The sequence below is a fragment of the Schistocerca cancellata genome, chromosome 4, assembly GCF_023864275.1.
Source record: "Schistocerca cancellata isolate TAMUIC-IGC-003103 chromosome 4, iqSchCanc2.1, whole genome shotgun sequence".
NCBI lineage: Eukaryota > Metazoa > Arthropoda > Insecta > Orthoptera > Acrididae > Schistocerca > Schistocerca cancellata.
In genome coordinates this window covers 46,386,631-46,409,955 of record NC_064629.1, presented here as the reverse complement: position 1 = coordinate 46,409,955, position 23,325 = coordinate 46,386,631, and the positions used below count along the sequence as shown (strand labels likewise).

The 23,325-nt window shown below is 46.8% G+C and overlaps 1 pseudogene; it reads left to right on the top strand.

The window, feature by feature from the left end:
- Positions 1-20,774: 20,774 nt before the first annotated feature.
- Positions 20,775-22,492, top strand: LOC126183374 (protein DEK-like; annotated as a pseudogene).
- Positions 22,493-23,325: the final 833 nt, after the last annotated feature.

Genomic DNA, 23,325 nt, shown 5'->3' with positions numbered 1-23,325 from the left:
CGAAGGCCCACTCGTGTACCCTTGATAACTGCACGACACAAAGCTCTACGCCTCGCCTGGGACTGTCAACACCGACATTGGGCTGCTGATCACTGGAAACATGCTGCCTGGTCGGACGAGTCTCGTTTCAAATTACACTCCTGGAAATTGAAATAAGAACACCGTGAATCCATTGTCCCAGGAAGGGGAAACTTTATTGACACATTCCTGGGGTCAGATACATCACATGATCACACTGACAGAACCACAGGCACATAGACACAGGCAACAGAGCATACACAATGTCGGCACTAGCACAGTGTATATCCACCTTTCGCAGCAATGCAGGCTGCTATTCTCCCATGGAGACGATCGTAGAGATGCTGGATGTAGTCCTGTGGAACGGCTTGCCATGCCATTTCCACCTGGCGCCTCAGTTGGACCAGCGTTCGTGCTGGACGTGCAGACCGCGTGAGACGACGCTTCATCCAGTCCCAAACATGCTCAATGGGGACAGATCCGGAGATCTTGCTGGCCAGGGTAGTTGACTTACACCTTCTAGAGCACGTTGGGTGGCACGGGATACATGCGGACGTGCATTGTCCTGTTGGAACAGCAAGTTCCCTTGCCGGTCTAGGAATGGTAGAACGATGGGTTCGATGACGGTTTGGATGTACCGTGCACTATTCAGTGTCCCCTCGACGATCACCAGTGGTGTACGGCCAGTGTAGGAGATCGCTCCCCACACCATGATGCCGGGTGTTGGCCCTGTGTGCTTCGGTCGTATGCAGTCCTGATTGTGGCGCTCACCTGCACGGCGCCAAACACGCATACTACCATCATTGGCACGAAGGCAGAAGCGACTCTCATCGCTGAAGACGACACGTCTCCATTCGTCCCTCCATTCACGCCTGTCGCGACACCACTGGAGGCGGGCTGCACGATGTTGGGGCGTGAGCGGAAGACGGCCTAACGGTGTGCGGGACCGTAGCCCAGCTTCATGGAGACGGTTGCGAATGGTCCTCGCCGATACTCCAGGAGCAACAGTGTCCCTAATTTGCTGGGAAGTGGCGGTGCGGTCCCCTACGGCACTGCGTAGGATCCTACGGTCTTGGCGTGCATCCGTGCGTCGCTGCGGTCCGGTCCCAGGTCGACGGGCACGTGTACCTTCCGCCGACCACTGGCGACAACATCGATGTACTGTGGAGACCTCACGCCCCACGTGTTGAGCAATTCGGCGGTACGTCCACCCGGCCTCCCGCATGCCCACTATACGCCCTCGCTCAAAGTCCGTCAACTGCACATACGGTTCACGTCCACGCTGTCGCGGCATGCTACCAGTGTTAAAGACTGCGATGGAGCTCCGTATTCCACGGCAAACTGGCTGACACTGACGGCGGCGGTGCACAAATGCTGCGCAGCTAGCGCCATTCGACGGCCAACACCGCGGTTCCTGGTGTGTCTGCTGTGCCGTGCGTGTGATCATTGCTTGTACAGCCCTCTCGCAGTGTCCGGAGCAAGTATGGTGGGTCTGACACACCGGTGTCAATGTGTTCTTTTTTCCATTTCCAGGAGTGTATATCGAGCAGATGGACGTATACGGGTATGGAGACAACCCCATGAATCCATGGACCCTGCATGTCAGCAGGGTACTGTTCAAGCTGGTGGAGGCTATGTAATGGTGTGGAGTGTGTGCAGTTGGAGTGATATGGTACCCCTGATACGCCTAGATACGACACTAACAGGTAACACGTATGTAAGCCTCCTGTCTGATCACCTGCATCCATTCATGTCGATTGTGCATTCCGACGGGCTTGGGCTAGTCCAGCAGGACAATGCGACATCAGCCGCGAGGGGTAGCCGCGCGGTCTAAGGCGTCTTGTCACGGTCCGCGTGGCTCCCCCGTCGGAGGTTCGAGTCCACCTCGGGCATGGGTGTGTGTGCTGTCCATAGCGTAAGTTAGTTCAAGTTAGATTAAGTAGTGTGTAAGCTTAGGGACCGATGACCTAAGCAGTTTGGTTCGCGACATCCCACACGTCCAGAATTGCTACAGAGTGGCTCCAGAAACACTCTTCTGACTTTACACACTTTCGTTGACCACCAAACTCCCCAGACGTGAACATTATTGAACATATCTGGGATGCCTTGCAACGTGCTGTTCAGATGAGGTCTCCAGCCCCTCGTACTCTTACCGATTTATGGACAACCCTGCACGATTCGTGGTGCCATTTCCCTCCACCACTACTTCAGACATCAGTCGAGTGCATGCTACGTTATGTTGCACACGATATTAGGCAGAAAGGAATGGGTTGAAGCACGTGTACTACATTAAAGGACACACGGGAAACTATTCCCACCTGTATCTGCTTAAAAGGATGGTTACGTTGTATCTAACTGCTCGGGACTGGGTGTTGTGCATTTATCAACGGAACAACCGTTTTTCAGAGCTTAAAACCGACGACGTAACAACATTTAATGGCCACTCACTTGCAAAAGATGTAAACTTAAAGTTCTATACGTAAATTGCACAAAAATGTGCGGTAGAAGACCTGGGAGCGTACACCCAGGAAAATGTGGAGATATCTAACAACAGTAAAAACCAAGCAAAAATAAAGAAAGAGTTTTTTCTGTCTATAAATATACGTGTAGGAACTAATAACGATTTTGTACAAGAATATTTGTTTTCAAATTCTCTATACCCTACCGAATAAAACATACAAAGAAAAATACTGCTATTTACAATGGTCTGTTTATTTGGGATGTGAGTAATTGGATGACCTTGAAAAGTAGTTGAAACTAGGTAGTTGTAGGTAAGGCAATCCTCGTTTCTTACGTATATAACAAGCACGACTGACGCGAGAAGTGTGATTGAGGGTGCGTACGTCTCCGACTTAAAAAGACGTATAAAATCCATTAATTTGCTAACAGGCAGAACAGCAGTCCCCAGACTTCGTTCTAGTTGGTATACAAGCAACTCGAACAGTGGATATACACTGACGATGCTTTCTTAGAGCAGCTCAGTAGTGTAGAATGAAGTAGTTTTATCATTTTAAAGTTGGCCTCCATAGTGATTGTGGTATGAAATTTACATGGTGATTGTATTTCTGATGTTGGACAAATACGGTATATCCTGCATTAAGAGTATTGAGAGCGTTGCATTCTGCACGGCTAATACTTCAGAAACCGTATGGCTTTAACAATATAGCACTTTTAGGTGCAGAAACGTTTAACTACCGGAGCGGGTGTTTATGCTCTACGACATTTCTCTCATGTCGGTACCTTCCTGTTACTGACTCCAGACAGTAGAATAATGTTTCAGAATTGATAGCACAGTCAATTACCGTGAAATGTTTCAAACACCGTCCGTCTGGAGCTCCATAATGTGCAAAACACTTATTTCATCTTAACCGTCTGCTGTATCACCGCAACACTCTCATGTCTATAATACATTGATAATAGGTGCTACCTTCCTTGACACGCACTAGTCTGGAGAGATCTTGTGCGTTTGGATGGGTGTCGTGAATAAGATTCGTGTTGCAGGGAGGATTGGTCAAGGATAATGTGGGAGTGATCTGTTATTTTCCAACTATATCCTACGTATGCGAGAATACTCTGTGACACTGATCCACACAAGCGAAAGATTGGCGGTTGTAATCGCAAATTTTGCCTGCAATTGATGCGATGGAAATACGTAGATAACCTAATGCATCGTTATAGGATGCTGTGTGGTGCACTTTGATGTATATGGCTGAATGGACATACTAAACAGCCATCTATCTGTATTCGCAGTCTAGTTTATGATGTCTGCAAAGTTGTGGACGGGTGATTTGGTGATGATACAGAAAATGGGAACCATTCTGCCATGTCACTGGCAGTCGTGAGATTATGCAACAAAAGGTAAAATTGCTATAACTGTTCATGCCATCAACTGCATTGTGTATTACCAAAAATTAACCACATATCAACAGTGTGTTTCCCATGCAGTCCATCCACTGATACGCTTTTGATTACTGCATAATCACTGACTGACACCATTGGTTGAGATGGTTCAGACAGTTGTTTGGAAGCATTCCTCAATGCTGCAGACTCGTCCTGTATCCATATGCTGTGATGTCCTCTAATTGTTTCAACTTCTTGTACTTTTTTTCACCAATAAGGTAGCAGTACCTCCTTTATTTCTACCACCCCCCGCCCCCCAAGTGTTGTGAATGACACCTTCCAATGATGGTTAGCACCGCAACAGTAATCATGTATACCTTTGCAAAATTAGGAAACTATCCTCTTTGAAATGGAACACCAGGACATCTGTTACCCCGTCTCTGTGGAAGATGATATTAACTGTATAGGTCATCACCTTCGGATAGCTGTTGGAAATGCTCTACAATACCGCAAACTTTTCCAGCTTCCATATGTTGTGGGCCTTCCACATTTTTATCAATGAGAAACATCGCCTCTGTGTTTTATTTCTACCAACCAGCGTGTTGTCGGAGCCGCATAGTTTACAACATGCAATGTTCACAATTCTGTGAGAGCCAAAGGATCGAATCGTGTTAATGTCGGTTTAACAGCTGGTACAGATCTCAGAGTCATGGTAGAGAAACAAAGCGTATAAAGCTGTAGTCGTACACTGCTTGGATGTGTTACAGCAAAAACAATGATGTATTAAACTGCAAGTGAAGGACTAGTTCAGAAAGTTTCTCTTGTGGTTGGTAGTCTGTTGGATATAGTCTTCCTTCAGTACAGTGGACAAAACATTATGCAGATCTTTGCAAGTGGCTTCGAGCACTGGCCACCTACTTCAATGGAGCAAAACATGTATATGTACTGTGGTGTCACCGCCAGCCACCACACTTGCTAGGTGGTAGCTTAAATCGGCCGCGGTCCATTAGTACATGTCGGACCCGCGTGTCGCCGCCATCAGTACTTGCAGACCTAGCGCCACCACATGGCAGGTCTAGAAAGACGGACTAGCACTCGCCCCAGTTGTACGGACGACATTGCTAGCGACTAGACGTACGCAGCCTTCCTCTCATTTGCCGAGAGACAGTTAGAATAGCCTTCAGCTAAGTTAATGGCTACGACTTAGCAAGGCGCCAATTGTAACATTGCATGTATCTTAATGAGTCTCACTTGTATCATGAAGATTGCTGTATTCATCAGAGAATTAAAGTTAAGTATATATTATAAGCTACGTACTTTTCTTGCTACCATTCAATAGTTATCCTGTTCCAGAATTCACGCCCGTCTGCATTACATCGCGTGCCTTTCGGCTACCTCCGAGTGGCGTGGCTCTTGCTACGCTACAACAGTTTGGCGACGAGTCAACGTGTTCTTCCTACTTGTTTTGCTCTGATTTGATTTGCTTGTGTCATGGCTTCGCCACAATCTCCAGATGTACTGTCCGAATTTTATCGCTTGCAGAATCAGCAGACGCAGGCGTTATTGGATGCCCTGGGACTGCTCGTCCAGGGTCAACGTGCGCTGCAAAACGATGCGGCCGCCGCCGCTTCCTCACAGCTACCGCAGCCACAACATGCAGTTGCACCGCCGTTTCGCCAGTTCGATTCCACTCAAGAATCTTGGGCGGAATATTCCCGACAGCTGGATTTTCATCTGGCAGCCTACAGAATTCAAGGTACCGAGCGGCAGCCTCACTTATTGTCTTGTGTCGGCGTGCAAACGTACCGTGTGATAGTGAAATTGTTTCCCCGACGCGACGTAGCTACTCTGTCCTACGAAGAAATTGTGTCGGCTTTAGATGCCTATTTCAAAGAAACAGTTAATGTGGTTGCAAAACGGTATACGTTCTTTCGTACGAAACGTACGGCCGGTCAAACTAATAGGGAGTGGGTTGCAACTTTGCAAGGCATCACTAGGGACTGCGCATTTGAATATGACTGTGGCCTTCCTTATTCAGATACAATGGTGCGTGATGCAATAGCACAGAACGTTTCTGATGTTCGCATAAGGGAACAGATTTTGAAACTGGTCAATCCCTCCCTTCAACAAGTGATAGACATATTGGATAGGCAAGACACACTTGACTGTGCTCAGGAATCTTTTGAAGCTTCGCCAGCAGTGTGTAACATTAACCGGCCCGCTGGACGCGCTGCGCGGCCCGGTAACCGGCCCTCGCGCACTTCGACGCAGCTGACGCCGCGCTCTAAACCAGGTGTGCCTCGCCAGCCCGCAAATGCAGTGAAATCATGCCCGCGGTGTGCTACTAGACATTCGCGTGAAAATTGCCCGTCACGCCAAGCTATTTGCTTTTACTGTCACAAGAAAGGACATGTTCAAAGTGTTTGCCAGAAAAAGCTCAGATCAGACAATCACAACCGTTCCAGGCCCTTTGCTTCGCGCCGGAATCGACCCACGGACACTCAGGCTCGGGAACCTTCGCCCATGGACATTCATGTAGTTAATGCCACTCCGCCCAGTGTTCCTCTCTCTAACTGTGACTGTGTTCGTCCCGCAAAAAGTGTGCGTCGACGTAGACGGCAATCCCGTCACGTCGCACGTGATTCTGTACAAGTGTCTGTTCAAGTTGCACAAAACAGTCGCTCTTGTCGTCAGCAGGACAATAAACTTTTTGTAGATTTGGACTTTGCCGGACAAGTGATACCATTCCAGCTCGATACCGGAGCTGCAGTTTCATTGCTCAATCACGCCACGTACAAACAACTGGGCGCACCGCCGTTGCGTGCCGCAAAAGTTCAGCTCACTAGTTATTCAGGACAGCATATCCCTGTGTTAGGACAGTGCAGCCTTCTTGCAACATACAAGGGACAAACAAAACTTGTGTCATTTTACGTTCTTCGTTCTTCTGCTGCAGTGAACTTGTTTGGTTTAGATTTATTTCAATTGTTTAACTTGTCTATTGTGAATCAGGTCCTATCAGTGAACCAGACTGTGCCTTCAGACAGTGTTTCTAGTCTATGTGAGGAATTTGCAGACATTTTTGCACCGGGCCTTGGTTGCGCTAAGAACTATGCAGCACATTTGGAACTAAAAGTCAACGCGCAACCGAAATTTTTCAGAGCGCGCAATGTTCCCCACGCATTGCGTGATGAGGTCGCAAGTACATTAAAAGATTTAGAATCGCAAGGTGTCATTGAACGTGTGCAGGCTTCTCTCTGGGCCTCACCCTTAGTGATTTTGCAAAAACCTTCCGGAAAATTGAGACTTTGCGTGGACTTCAAAGCAACAGTGAATCCACAACTAGTGACTGCTACTTTTCCTTTGCCCCGCCCGGAAGAACTCTTTGACAAACTGTGCCCGGGAAAAAATTTTTCAAAGTTGGACCTAGCAGATGCGTACTTGCAAATACCGGTGGACGAAGAATCCCAGCGCGTATTGGTGGTTAACACGCATCTTGGACTATACAGATTCAAAAGACTGCCATTCGGGTGTGCATCCGCCCCTGCATTGTTTCAGCAATATTTACAAACTATTTGTGCGTCGGTCCCTACTGCAGCTAACTATCTGGACGATATAGTGATCTCAGGAAAGACAGAAGCAGAACATTTACAAAATCTCAGAACACTATTTCAGGTCTTGCGACAGAATGGTCTTCGCTTGCGGAAGGACAAATGTGTGTTTTTTGCTCGTGACTTGCCGTATCTGGGACATGTCATAAATGCCCAAGGCATCCATCCGAGTCCAGAGCACCTCAGTGCCATACAGGACTTGCCTGCACCACACACTTTGAAGCAGCTACAGAGTGTGTTGGGAAAAATTAATTATTATCATCGCTTTCTGCGCAATGCCTCTTCCATTTCAGCTCCGCTTCATCGCTTACGCCGTAAAGGCGAACGCGCCTTTCGCCAATTGAAATCGGCGTTGCTTTCAAATACTTGCCTTACGCCATTCGATCCCCAGAACCCCTTTTGTTGATGGTAGATGCATCGGATTTCGGGATCGGTGCTGTGCTTGCGCACAAAGATGGTTCGCGTGATCGCCCTATTGCCTTTGCGTCCAAATTGCTCTCGTCAGCGCAAAGAAATTATTCCCAGATAGAGAAAGAAGCTTTGGCTCTCGTGTTTGGTGTTACAAAGTTTCACGATTTCTTGTATGGTCGTCACTTTACCATCATTACAGACCACAAACCTTTGACATCGCTTTTTCATCCGAACAAGCCTGTACCTCCACGTACAGCGCAGAAATTCATTCGCTGGTCTCTTTTCCTCTCGCAGTACCGCTACGATATCTTGTACCGGTCCACTGCTAAGCACGGAAACGCAGATGCGTTGTCCCGTTTGCCTGTTGCCGAGGATAAAGCATTCGATTCTTCCGAACTTGCTTGCATGTTCATTGATGCGGACACTGATGACGTGGTCGAATCGTTTCCGATTGATTTTCGTCGTGTAGCTACAGCCACAGCTGCAGACCCTGTCCTTGCTACCGTTTTGCGTTTTGTTACTACGCAATGGCCCTTGTCGAAGTCACGGATCGAGGATCCGATGGTTCGCCGATTTTTTGCTCACAAGGAGAGACTTTTTGTACGACGTGGTGTTTTGTTGTTGCGTTCTGATAATGATCAGTCTAGGGTCGTGGTCCCACGTTCGTTACAGTCATCTGTCTTAAAGCTTCTCCACCAAGGACATTGGGGTATAGTGCGTACGAAACAACTTGCTCGTCAGCACTGTACTTGGTTCGGAATCGATGCTGCGATTACGAATATGTGCTCTTCTTGCATGGCGTGTGCCGAACAACAATCCGCACCGCCGCGGAAATTCTTTGCATGGCCGAAAGCCACTTCCCCTTGGCAACGCTTACACATAGATTTTGCTGGTCCATTCTGGAATGCTCGATGGTTGGTTGTTGTCGATTCCTTCAGTAATTTTCCTTTTGTTGTCCGGATGTCTTCCACGACGTCCTCTGCCACCATCCAAGCGTTGTCTGCTATCTTTTGCATTGAAGGTCTTCCGCAGACTATTGTTTCTGACAATGGTCCACAATTCATGTCCGCAGAATTTCAGTCATTCTGCAAGGCCAATGGTATTCAACATCTGACATCCGCGCCGTTTTCGCCTCAGTCAAACGGTGCCGCTGAACGTTTGGTCCGGACTTTCAAGTCACAGATGTTGAAGTTGAAAGAGTCGCATTCTCGGGAGGACGCGTTGTTGCTCTTTTTGTCTTCGTATCGCTCTCAGCCCCGCGATGGTCGCTCGCCGGCTGAGTTGCTTCACGGTCGTCCTCATCGAAACTTGATGTCTTTGCTGCATCCGCCGCATCAGGTTCCTGTGCAGCGGCAGACTCCTGCTTTTGCTCCAGGCGACGTTGTATTCTATCGCAACTATCGCGGTTCACGGCGTTGGCTCGCAGGGCGCATTCTTCGCTGCCTCGGCCGCGCGATGTATTTGGTTTTGGGGGCCTCTGGTGAGGTGCGTCGGCATCTCAATCAGCTGCGCCTCTGTCGTCGCCTGGGTTCTGCCGCTCCCCGTCTGCTTTCAGCGACGGAGCCGTCCGGTCAGCGCCCTGGGGACCCATCTACTGGCTCGCCTCATCCCCAGGTGTTACCGACGATGCCTTCCATTTTGCCTCATGGCGTCGCGCAGCCGCCGTCGCCGCCGCAGCCGCCACCGGCGCAGCCCGCAGAGGACGCTTCGCTGCAGCCGCCAACCGCCTCCCTGGGTCGCGCGCCGCCGATCGCTTCCCGTGACCAGCTGTCCTTCGCTCCGGACCACATGGCGTCATCGCGCGTCGGATACCCCGACGCAATGGAGGTCGACCCTTCGGACACTCCTGTCTCATTACGGGCGCATACGCCGCATGTTGACGTGCACCCTGGAGTAGGTTTCCAGGCGTTTCCTAGCTCCCCTCGGACCGAATGGCCGGGTGCGGGTGGCACAGCCTCGCCTGTTGTTAGGCTCCCCACCTCATCGCATACGTCAACATGGGGCCCTCCCCACGGCGGGCGGAAGCCTTATAACACGACCGTTCGCCGATTTGCGGGGGAGGAATGTGGTGTCACCGCCAGCCACCACACTTGCTAGGTGGTAGCTTAAATCGGCCGCGGTCCATTAGTACATGTCGGACCCGCGTGTCGCCGCCATCAGTACTTGCAGACCTAGCGCCACCACATGGCAGGTCTAGAAAGACGGACTAGCACTCGCCCCAGTTGTACGGACGACATTGCTAGCGACTAGACGTACGCAGCCTTCCTCTCATTTGCCGAGAGACAGTTAGAATAGCCTTCAGCTAAGTTAATGGCTACGACTTAGCAAGGCGCCAATTGTAACATTGCATGTATCTTAATGAGTCTCACTTGTATCATGAAGATTGCTGTATTCATCAGAGAATTAAAGTTAAGTATATATTATAAGCTACGTACTTTTCTTGCTACCATTCAATAGTTATCCTGTTCCAGAATTCACGCCCGTCTGCATTACATCGCGTGCCTTTCGGCTACCTCCGAGTGGCGTGGCTCTTGCTACGCCACAACATGTACTATGCTCGGTGTCCACACAAAGACAGCATTTGTTTTTTCGATATATCTGAAGAGAGAGGTGTGGTAAAATCTTATAGGAGGTCCTATTACAAGGAATGGTATAACTGGTTACATTTTGGATGCAGATAGTTCTCTGAAAACTACTCCAATTTTGCTCATAAAACTAATAGAAATTGGCTGTAACTATTCTTGTGGAGTCACGACTGTTTTTATTATTATCGCTGCGACTACATGTTTAAAAATAGGTGTTACCACCAGTCCTGTGTTATTTCATACTTCATAACCTCTAATTATAAACTAGACACCACTTGAATTCTAGCTCAGTTTGGAGCCTAGAAATGATAGTGTTTTTCCTGACATTTGAGTAGATTGCATGGAACAGGCTGTGATGATCAAATTGCTTACAAATATATAATGCAAAAATCTGCTGTATGGTAGAAACTTTAGACACATGTCGGTAGAGGGGAGTTAAGGAGCAAAAATGTCGAATGTAAGCATGCAGGTGGTAATTGGTTTTGATGTAATGGAAGCGAGAGACATGGGGTTAAATCTTATAGGAGGTTCTATTACAAGACAGGCGCTCATGATTTGTTTCGTAAATGCTAGTTTGATACAGCTTCACGTCAGTAAAACGAGGCTTGCCACAGTGTTCAAAACAGCAACGCTGTCTTGAATTATAACTTGTTGTTGTCGAACATAAAATTATAGTGTTTTTTATCACATGTGAGCAAATGACGGGAAAGATTGTACTATTTAACGTTATTTCATGAGCCTGAAATGTTTGTAATACACATATGCGTAAGAGTTTATTTACAGACACTGATTTGAACGCAGGAGACACTCTCAGGTCATGCAATTTATCCACCGAGCTGAAATAAATTCCTTGATTTAGATGCTTTCCTTTTTTCTGGAGTTTTGATTCATGCACTTTCCTTACTCTGGTGACGGTATCGAAATAATGAGGACATTCTGTGGTGATTGCAGCCAAATAATAGAAGCTTTTTTCCCAATTTTACGCAGGTTGGACATGTATATGGGGTGTATAGCTTTATCTTTGAATTTTGGTTCTATGTAATTGGTGGTGTTGCACTTCATTGGATGTCACAAATTAATGAGATGCGAATTGTAGCCAACAGTCGAACATGAAAACTAACCGATTTTGGTCATAGAATTAAAATAAAATGGACTGCTCCTATTTTCGTTAATGAGGGCGTATATTATCGTAGCATACATTTTTCCTTTTTAATAGATGCTCTGTTACAGGGGGTGCATTGATGTTAAATAAAAGTGTAGTCCATCACCGAATGGCAGGCACTTGCGTGGGAGCAATGTGAATGACGGTCCAGTGTGTGTGTGTGTGTGTGTGTTTGTGTGTGTGTGTGTGTGTGTGTGAACTTTAGGCAGCTGCGCTCCAAGCAGGGAGCGCCATGTGGGTCAGTGGAGGTTTCATTTATCTCCTATTGTTTAGTTGGCCTTATGTGCTTTTGCGTTTGAGAGGGAGGGAGGTTGGAGGAGGTAAGAGGGCCTGAAATTTTCGGCAGTTTGTGATCATACATATAGGAGAACCCACGTCCAATTACTGCCCCCTCTGCAATCTCTTGGGCTAACGATTTTCCCGAATACATGCGCTGCACTACGACCCAGTCATTATGAGTGCTGGTGTATTTTTTTACAATTTCGATGTGCAATTAGAGCAGTAATGCAGGTATCTGTAGCAAATTCTGATGCTAAGCAGTGATAGATACAGTTCTCGCTGTTTGTTTGCAGGTAATACACTTATTAAACTCCTCTGTGTTCAACCCCAGCATCTTATTAGTTGATTATATTTCCCTCCAAAAAAAATAAAGGATGTCCCTCACACTGTAGCCTTTTTCCCACCAGCTTGTAGGCGAACGGTAGAGTTTGAGTGCGTCTGCTACTTGTATCGAGTGGCGCTGTGAAATTTTTTTCCCAGCAGGGTAACACCAGTTGTATGACATCGTCAATTTTTGAACTGTATTGCGATTTTAGTCCTTGCATAGCCCTATGCGTATAGTTGTGTAATTAGGACTGATCTTTACGATTAATTACATACTTAAGATTGATCTTGACTTCAGTTTCTCACACAAAATAAATGAAATACACTGAGCTAACATTCCTCTCCTGTATTTGGGCAGTTTACACATGTTGGGGGCTTCACTTGGGCTTTCCACCCAGAAGGACCAGTGTATGAGTCCCAGAAAGGGAACCACCTTTTTCAATTTCCCACAAATTTCCGGATGGGGGTGGGGTGCGTTCGTCAGCACAGCCCTGGGACAAAGAAAATTCCACCAAAATTCGAAATTCCCAGAAAAATTCGAAATTTCTGGCAAAATTCAAAATTCTCACCAGAATTCGAAATTAATGCCAATAGGTTAGGTGGAGGAGGTGTCGGGGCGAGGAGGGGTATGGGTGTGGTGACCACATGCATCTGAGGAAAACACATGACATCATCTGGGGTAGGGGTATTTGTGGGTGAGGCTTGGGGTGGGTGGAGTGGGGGGTAATTAATTGTTAAGTTTCATTAATTTGCATATCAAAATTGCACCAGCACCTCCGTCACCCTACTACTGGTAGCCTGCAACAGACATCTAACTGACGTGATGCGTACTACACTGAGGTGACAAAAGTCATTGGATAGCGATATGCTCATAAACAGATAGCGGTAGTATAGCATACACAAGGTAATAAAGGACAGTGCATTGGTGGAGCTGTCATTTGCACTCATTTGATTAATCTGAAAACGTTTCCGATGTGATTATGGCCACACGATAGGAACTAAGGGACAACGAATGCGGTATCGTAGTTGAAGCTAGAGGCATGGGACATTCCAGTTCGGAAATCTTTAGGCAATTCAGTATTGCGAGATCCACAGTGCCAAGACTGTACCGAGTATACCAGATTTAGGGCATTATCTCTCACCACAGAGAATATAGCGTTTGCGCAGAGTTGTCAGTGCTAAGAGACAAGAAATACTACGTGAAATAACCGTAGAAACCAACGCAGGACGCTCAACGAACGTATCCTTTAAGATACTGAGGCGAAATTTGGCGTTAATGGTTTGTGGCAGCAGGCGACCGAGGCGAATGCCTTTGCTAACAGCACACATTGTCTGCAGCGCCTCCCCAGTGCTCGTGACCATTACAGGTGGACCCAAGACGACTGGAAAATCGTGGATAGGTCAGATGAGTCCCAGTTTCAGTTTATAAGAGCTGATGATAGGATTCGAGTGTGGCGCAGACACCACGAAGCTATGGACCTAGGTTGTCAACGAGGCACTTTGCAGTCTCATGGTGGCTCCATAATGATGTGTGCTGTGTTTACGTGGAATGTACTGGTCCTCTGGATGTTCGGTTACTTGAAGACCATTTTCAGCCATTCTTGAACTTCATGTTCCCAAACAACGATGGAATTTTTATGCGCGACAATGCGCCATGTCACCGGGTGAAAATTTGAATAACTTTCTGGACATTTCCAGCAAATGGTTTGGCCACCCAGATCGCTGTCTGGGAGGTCACCGTTATGTTATCTTTCAACAACAAATCGTTAGACAGCATGTTGCTCATATTGTACTAACCTACCTAGATAAAGAGAGCGTTCGACTTTGCACTGCCCAGAATTTTCTTCAAAACTCTCACGTGCTATAGATATCTCGCCAAGCGCTGCAAAAAGACGGGTACGGCATCACTGGTAAGCCTCTACAACTGACTGACACAGGGTCAAAGCTGCATGTGTGGCATCCGAGCTCAGTTTGTTTCGATGACCAGTCGGGATAGAGCCATTGTTGCTACAAGAGGTAGCAGCTCCGTCTACTAAACTGCATACTACCAAATAACCTGCTAATTTAATCGCTAATTTTTCTCGATATCTGTACATGCACAGTAAGAAAAATTTCGTTATTTCCAGACTTTCGTGATGTTTTTTTAATGGCCAGCAATGTACGATGCCCTAGTCAAAGGGCTTAACAACTCATTGATCGTAAGTGTGAGCACTCGCACCTGCTGATGCTCCTGCAGTTGCAGCGAGGTGGAGAATGAGGGAAATGCGCACGCACGGTATGGTCGCTACAACAGTGAAGTTGGACCTAGACGGACATATTCATTAGGACACCGCGTCGAAATTTGACGTTAATGGGCCATGGCAGCGGACGACGCGAGTACCTCTGCTAACGGCACGACATCTGCAGCCTCTCTCCTGGGCTCGTGAACATGTCGGTTGGACCCTAGGCACCGGAAAACCGTGGCGTGGTCAGATGAGTCCCATTGCAGTTGGTAGGAGCTGATGGTAGGTTTCGAGTGTGGCGCAGACCCGACGAAGCCGTGGACCCAGGTTGTCAACAAGGCACTCTGCAAGCTGGTGGTGGCTCCATAATTGTATGGGTTGTGTTTGCATGGAATAGACGGAGTGCTCTGGACCAACTGAACCTATCGTAGACTGGAATTGGTATATGTTCGGCTACTTGCAGACCATTTGCAACCATTCGTGCTCCCAAACACTGATGCAATTTATATGGATGACAACGCGCCATATCACCCGGCCACTGTTGTTCGCGACTGGTTTGAAGAACATTCTGGACCGTTCGAGCGAATTATTTCGCCATCCAGATCGCCCGACGTGAATCCTATCGAACATTCGTTGGACATAATCGAGAGGTCAGTTCGTGCACAGAATCCTGCACTGGCACTCTTTCGCAAATATACGTAGCTATGGAGGCAACATAGCTCAGTACACCTGCCAGTTACTTGAGTCCACACCACGTCGAGTTTTCACTCTACGGCCAGAAAAAAGAGGTCCGACAAGATATTAGGAGGTATCTCAGTACTTGTGACACCTCACTGTGTAATGAAACGAATAAATAATGTTCATTTGACTACGACAGGCCTTCATAGAAAACGTATTGCCTGTGAGCAACGAGTACTCGACCCTCTACCCCCTCCATCGTTATAGATAACACTGTGGGAGACGAGCAAATCGATACTGGTAGAGAAATTTAGAATGTGTCTCCATGCCCTGTCGCAATTATTTTAAGCTTCAGGACATCACATTTTGGGCGCTGGAACGTTTTTCATTTTCCCATTCATTTGCGCTGCAAATAACGATTTATTTCCGAACATGACTGGCGCTCCGTCTGTAGACACACAAACTGCGTGAGAAACCTGTATTTTCCACACTTCCTTCAACGCCGCTAAGAATGACACATGCAGCTGTGTGCCACTGATATCTACACTTTCAATGCTATCTGCTAAGGATCTCATACCACAAAGAAACTCTCTAACATAGGACGGGCAAGTGTTCTGTAGGCAGTCTCTTTAGTGGATTTTTAGCATTTTCTTAGTGTTCTGCCAATCAAACGCAGTCTCTGGTTCACCTTCTGCTCGACATTTTCTAATTGTATGTTCCAACTAAAGTTGTTCGTACTTGTAACATCTAGGTGTAACATTCCCTAGGCCGATGTACCACTTTGTAACATCCCCGCTGCGGAATGACAAACCGTAACGTACTGGACCCGCTGGACTGTCTGGTACGGTAAGCAGTAGATGTACAGGGGTGCGTGGCAGGTGCTCTTTGTGACTTAACCTGCGCAGTGGCAGCGTAGTCAGCCTCCACACTTTCTCGACCTGTAATCTTACCTGCACTTACCCACAGTTCAGCCGTTCGTACGTTATTCGGCACCCTGTGGATTCTCGACTTAGCTAATACGTAGAACTAAGGTTTGGAGAGGAATTTCGATGCTACTAAATAATGCAACGCAACTATGAAAAAAGCAGCTATATTCTAGAGACACGTTGGCCTCAAAATCTTTTGATACAAATTATGACACAAAAATTGCAAAATCGTAGTTTACACGCCAGATAGAGGTCAGACGGATATTCCCCTCTAAGTGGGTTCAAGACCACTGTCGCATAGAGCGATTGCATTTGGTTGTCGTCTCAATCAGACTAATCCCAGTTGTGATCGTATAATTCACTCAGCTGCCACGCGGGTCTTTTAATGCACAAGGCCAGGATCTTGTATTACCGGATACCACAGAACTCAGTCTTTCTTAAACTTCATACCTCACATAAAAATAATCACGATAGTAACTGTTCTGTATGGTGCAACGTGCCACGAGGGGGCAGCAGCGACTGCCCGCCGTCCAGACAAGGGGAGACGGGCCGTGACCGCCAAGCAGCGCGCACGCTTCTGCAGCTGTGTTTCTCAATGTAGTCTACAAATACAGTCGTTTATGTACTTTAATGTCAACCGCCCTTCCTTTGCAACGAGTGAGATGCATTCGTTTGGACTGTGGAAGGAGCGAGGCAGCACAGAACTTACCGCGCGTTTTGTGGCTGCCTACATTTTGGTCCTCCGGGCCGGATACAACTAGTGGAACATCTTCCAGTACAAAAGTTATGTGCTTTGATTTTCACGAACCGCGAGTTACGAGTATCCGGGTTATCGTGGCTTTTTGTGTGATTCTTCGAGATTACCGTCTCTCAAGCATCAGCAGTGATAGACGTCCGTGCTAGAGCTCTCCACGGTACAAACGCCGTGAGAATAATGTTGTGAAGTGCATTTGAAGCCAGCAGACGATGTAACACGGCCGACAACACGACAGCAGTACATCAGTGAGCGCCGTCCGTTACCGTCTCCGCCAGCAGCTGCAGCCCAGTCAGAACTCTTGAAACGTCCCCTTAGAAAAATTTATACAAGACTGTGCTTAAACTGACACACAATGTTTTTAGCGCAACGCAATCTGACTATCAAAGATCCCTGCAACAGAATGGCCCTGAGTAACATTAAACTATACCTTTCAGAAATCACTTACCTCACAAAAATCTTCATTACTCGAACTACTGCAATACAGCGAGCGCCACTATTCCAGGTTCGAATCCTGGCAGAGTCGCCATATGAAACGCCCCTTAGAAAAATTTATACAAGACTGTGCTTAAACTAACACACAATGTTTTTAGCGCAACGCAATCTGACTATCAAAGATCCCTGCAAAAGAATGGCCCCGAGTAACATTAAACTATACCTTTCAGAAATCACTTACCTCACAAAAATCTTCATTACTCGAACTACTGCAATACAGCGAGCGCCACTACTGCCAGCTAAATAAAAGATTCAAACTACGGAAGGCACTAACTACTGATAGGGATAGTTAGCACATGAAAGATATTAATAGAGAACAAACAATGTATTTACCTTAATAGTCATAATATATATAGCAGTTCATGACAAATTACAAAACTCCGCCATCTCTCTCCCCACATCCACCACTGCTGGCGGCTCACCTCCAACTGCGCAACGCTACGCGCTGTTAACATCCAACTGCCGCTGCCCAACACTACAATGGCAGACAACAATGCAAACTAACCACAGACTGCACACAGCACAGCCAGTGATTTTCATACAGAGCGCTACGTGGCATTACCAATATAAAAATCTAAACAGCCTACTTACACTCTACAGGCATCGTCGTCCTGCTCTGTGAGCAGCCTGGTTCTATTTCCTTAATCTATTATCCTTTCTGCTAATCTCCTGAAACATGGATCCTGTGGAGAAACGACATTTCGTTAAGAAAAGGGCAGTTATCAATCACGAGTGTCTAGACTCTCCACATTTATTAATAGATTTCAAGAGGGAGTCAATCTCAACGACATCAGAGTAAGGCAGTCACTGCTAAATACAAGCAAGAATGAATACAACGACATCCGAACTCACTTAGAGATTAACGATGTAGAATAATCTCATGATGCAGACAGGGAGTCTTTTGAAAACTTGTGCTTAGATCTAGAATCGAGGATAGCGACACTGCTCCAGTCAAATGTTGTGTTACCACCTAAGTCTGCAAGTTCGTGCAGTGCACGTGAAATAAAAATACCAGCAATTTCATTACCAAAATTCAATGGCAACATAGCAGAATTCGTGTACTTCTTCGATACCTTTAAGGCATTAGTTATTAACAATGAAGCCTTAACTGATGTCCAGCGATATTATTATTTATTGTCATGTGTGTCTGGTGAACCTCGTAAGCTGGTTGAAAACTTATCGATTACAGAAAGTAACTTTAAGATTGCATGGGATTTGATCGTTCAAAGGTATAACAATCCCAAGTTAATTGTTGATTTACATGTAAATGAACTTCTGAATCTGCCCAAGGTCAAAGTTGAATCTGCTAAGGACTTACGGATGTTAATTAATCAGCTAATGACAAATCTGAACGCGATTGAGATCATGAAGGTCGGCGTACCACTGCATGAAATACTGCTCTCGCACATTTTGTTGAATCATACACTCCTGGAAATTGAAATAAGAACACCGTGAATTCATTGTCCCAGGAAGGGGAAACTTTATTGACACATTCCTGGGGTCAGACACATCACATGATCACACTGACAGAACCACAGGCATATAGACACAGGCAACAGAGCATGCACAGTGTCGGCACTAGTACAGTGTATATCCACCTTTCGCAGCAATGCAGGCTGCTATTCTCCCATGGAGACGATCGTAGAGATGCTGGATGTAGTCCTGTGGAACGGCTTGCCAAGCCATTTCCACCTGGCGCCTCAGTTGGACCAGCGTTCGTGCTGGACGTGCAGACCGCGTGAGACGACGCTTCATCCAGTCCCAAACATGCTCAATGGGGACAGATCCGGAGATCTTGCTGGCCAGGGTAGTTGACTTACACCTTCTAGAGCACGTTGGGTGGCACGGGATACATGCGGACGTGCATTGTCCCGTTGGAACAGCAAGTTCCCTTGCCGGTCTAGGAATGGTAGAACGATGGGTTCGATGACGGTTTGGATGTACCGGGCACTATTCAGTGTCCCCTCGACGATCACCAGTGGTGTGCGGCCAGTGTAGGAGATCGCTCCCCACACCATGATGCCGGGTGTTGGCCCTGTGTGCCTCGGTCGTATGCAGTCCTGATTGTGGCGCTCACCTGCACGGCGCCAAACACGCATACGACCATCATTGGCACCAAGGCAGAAGCGACTCTCATCGCTGAAGACGACACGTCTCCATTCGTCCCTCCAGTCACACCTGTCGCGACACCACTGGAGGCGGGCTGCACGATGTTGGGGCGTGAGCGGAAGACGGCCTAACGGTGTGCAGGACCGTAGCCCAGCCTCATGGAGACGGTTGCGAATGGTCCTCGCTGATACCCCAGGAGGAACAGTGTTCCTAATTTGCTGGGAAGTGGCGGTGCGGTCCCCTACGGCACTGCGTAGGATCCTACGGTCTTGGCGTGCATCCGTGCGTCGCTGCGGTCCGGTCCCAGGTCGACGGGCACGTGCACCTTCCGCCGACCACTGGCGACAACATCGATGTACTGTGGAGACCTCACGCCCCACGTGTTGAGCAATTCGGCGGTACGTCCACCCGGCCTCCCGCATGCCCACTATACGCCCTCGCTCAAAGTCCGTCAACTGCACATACGGTTCACGTCCACGCTGTCGCGGCATGCTACCAGTGTTAAAGACTGCGATGGAGCTCCGTATGCCACGGCAAACTGGCTGACACTGACGGCGGCGGTGCACAAATGCTGCGCAGCTAGCGCCATTCGACGGCCAACACCGCGGTTCCTGGTGTGTCCGCTGTGCCGTGCGTGTGATCTTTGCTTGTACAGCCCTCTCGCAGTGTCCGGAGCAAGTATGGTGGGTCTGACACACCGGTGTCAATGTGTTCTTTTTTCCATTTCCAGGAGTGTATTAGTGTAACTTTGAGGAAACAGTGGGAATGTAGAACAGCTGATACCACGTTTCCGTGTCTGAAAGATCTGGTGGCATTTCTAGGAACCAGCTGTCAGACGTTAGAGCTCATTCATCCAGATAAAATGCTGCCCCAGTCCCAGCAGCCGGCCGCGAAGCCTGCTAAGGCAGGAGGGAACAGTTTTCGACGTACATTTCTCGCGACTGCTCCCGATTGTGCATTCTGCAACTCAGCACATAAGCTAAGTAGGTGTCCTAAGTTCAAAGAGAGCGCCACTGCTAGCATAATAGACTTCGTGAACAGACAAAAACTTTGTTTCAACTGTCTGGGCGCGAAGCATAGGCAGAAAGAATGCCTTGCCGGCAACTGCCGCATTTGTAACAAGCCCCACAACACATTATTGCACGAGGAAGAAGCCAGTAGTAGTGACAGTAGAAACCGAGAAGCCGATGAACAACAACAGCAAACATACTGCACAGCGATAGCAGACCTCTAACGCGCAGAAGTATTACTATCTACTGCACTTGTACACATTGCCGACAAAAATGGGAAGTTGTACAAATGCAGGGCACTTCTTGACAGTGCCTCACAAATGAACTTTATGTCTAGGAACTTAGTAGATCGGATGGGACTACAGCTCAGTCGGCATTCGATACCAATAAGTGGCATCAGCGACGTTCAAACGGCAGAATCGTCGCACGTTTGCAGTGTGTACATTTCCTCAAGAATTGCTGACTACGTCACATATGCTGTCTGTGCATTACTTCCACGTATAACAGGGCCACTGCCAACAACATCCCTTGAAACCTCCACCTGGCAGCTTCCTAAGCACCTAAGGTTAGCAGACCCATCATTTAACAAACCTGGTGAGATTGATCTTCTGCTTGGAGCATCGACCTTTTTTGATGCACTGCAGCCTGGTCAAATGAAAAGAGATAACCACTCAACCTTACGGGACACATCATTTGGTTGGATTGTGTCAGGAAAGATACCTCCTCATTCAGTTAAGTCCAGTGCTCGAAGAGTACTGTCATGCCTTGCACGCAATGCCAACCTTAACATTCAGGTAGAAAGATTCTGCCAGCGAGAAAAAATGAAATCTGTTTCTGTGCAAAGAAAAGAAGAGAGTGAAGAAGAGGATGGTGGTGAGGATGACGCGGATGTTGACGGAAAAAACAAGTCGGGGGATGAAACAGTTCCATTGCTGGATCAAAGCCTGGAAATATCAGAGAGAAAGAAGGTGGAAAGATTCACAGAAGACTTCAATGAGCTTAAAGAAACGGAGGCAATTAAAATACCAAAAGGCAAAGGAACTCCCGTGGGTGAAATACCAAGAACTGACGCATTTATCAAGAAATTCAAGGCTGATGCTCTAAAGCAGCTTCACAGAGTTCTGTTCAACAGAGCTGGGAAGGTCACTCTTGTGAGAAACAAGACTTTGACGAAAGGTCAGACCAGTATGAAAAGAAGAAACACATTCTGAGCAGGATGGAAGTGAGTGTCTTGAAAACAATTTGGTGTATTTTAGACTTAGAGAAAAAGGGAAAATGTGATGAACTTGTAGAGAGAATTTCAACATTTTTGGTAGAGCCCACAAGCTCTGGAGCGCCTGTTCCTGACAGCAGACCAAAGCGCTCTACAGCCCAAAATACCAACAACAAAATATATTCAGAATCGGAAAATGAAACAGAGAAAAGAACACCTCGTTCAAAAAGGCAAAAGCGCATAGAAAGAGCTTAAGGGAAGATTCATCATATGGCGAAGACAACATGGATTGAGAAAAAAGGACCTCCGAAATCAGAAAATAAAGCAACAGACAAAGAAAATGAAAGGGACATGGAAGATGTGGAAGATGAACCTGATGAAGAAGCTAGCAGTGATGGTTCAGAATCCAAGCCAAAATCAATGGAAGGTCGCAGAAGCCAATCTAAAAAAGACATCCAAGAAGGCTAATGCTAAAAAGACTCCAAACAAAATGTCTGAGAAGAAATCTTCAGCTAAAAAACGGAAATCCTCTCTTAAGAGTGATGACGGGTCTTCATCTGAAGACGAACCCCTCTCAAAAAAGACCAAGGCACCACCTACAGATGGAGAAAAAATCGTATGTCAAGGAAGTTTTGGAAGGAGCTAACCTCGAAGAAATAACAATGAAGACTGTTTGTAAACAAGTATATGCTCATTATCCACATTTTGACCTGGCACACAAGAAGGATTTCATTAAAGTAACAGTAAACTCATTGATATCTACATGAAGAATTTGCTGCTGCAAGTTTTAGTGATTATTGTACTTGCACTTCACTTGAATCTTGCAGAATACTATTCAATTTGAAATAAAAATGACCACATCAATAGAATGTTATTTGACTTGGTTATTTGATTTGGTTTATAAAGTAACAAGAAACAATCTCTTGCAGTTGCAAAACCAAAAAACTTTAATAGAAATACCACGGAAATGAGTGCAGATGTCTATTGAATTGTGCATATTTGTTCGAATGTTTCAACATTCTACATTAATAGAACTGTATACTTTTATGAGCAATTTTAGATTACTTTTATTAACGGAAGCCTTTTCATTTTAGTGATAAATTTTTGAAGCTTATTATGAACGTAATATTCCAGAGACGCTATAACTCGTCAGTTTCTACAGACCTTGATGTTCCATACTTAATGAGAGATGTATAAACAACCTTAGTTGGCAACCCACCCAGAGGCATAGTGGAAACCTAACAGCAGGAGAACTTCACACAGCACCGAAGGCAGTCACTCGCATGCTGCAACAGCAAGATTATCACAAGGTAATTGAAGAATTACAACATGGCCGACCAATCCCCAAGAAAGGCAAACTGAACTCACTTCATCCCTTTCTGGACGAGGAACATTTGTTAAGGGTGGGCGGCAGATTGGAACAATAAAAAGTTTCTTACAGTCAGAAGCATCCCTCGATTCTTCCTCCGAAGCATCATGTCACTAAACTAATAGTCGCGAGCGAGCATCTTCGTTTGTTGCATACAGGATCTCAGATCTCAGCTGCTGTTAGCAAGCCCCCTGACAACCTAGACGAATTCTCGTACCTTACTCCATGGCATTTTCTTATTGGTGAACCCTCAACAACTATCCCAGGGCCAGGCTTGCTTTCAGAGCCATCATCCAGGTTGTCAAGACGGCAGCTCATCCAG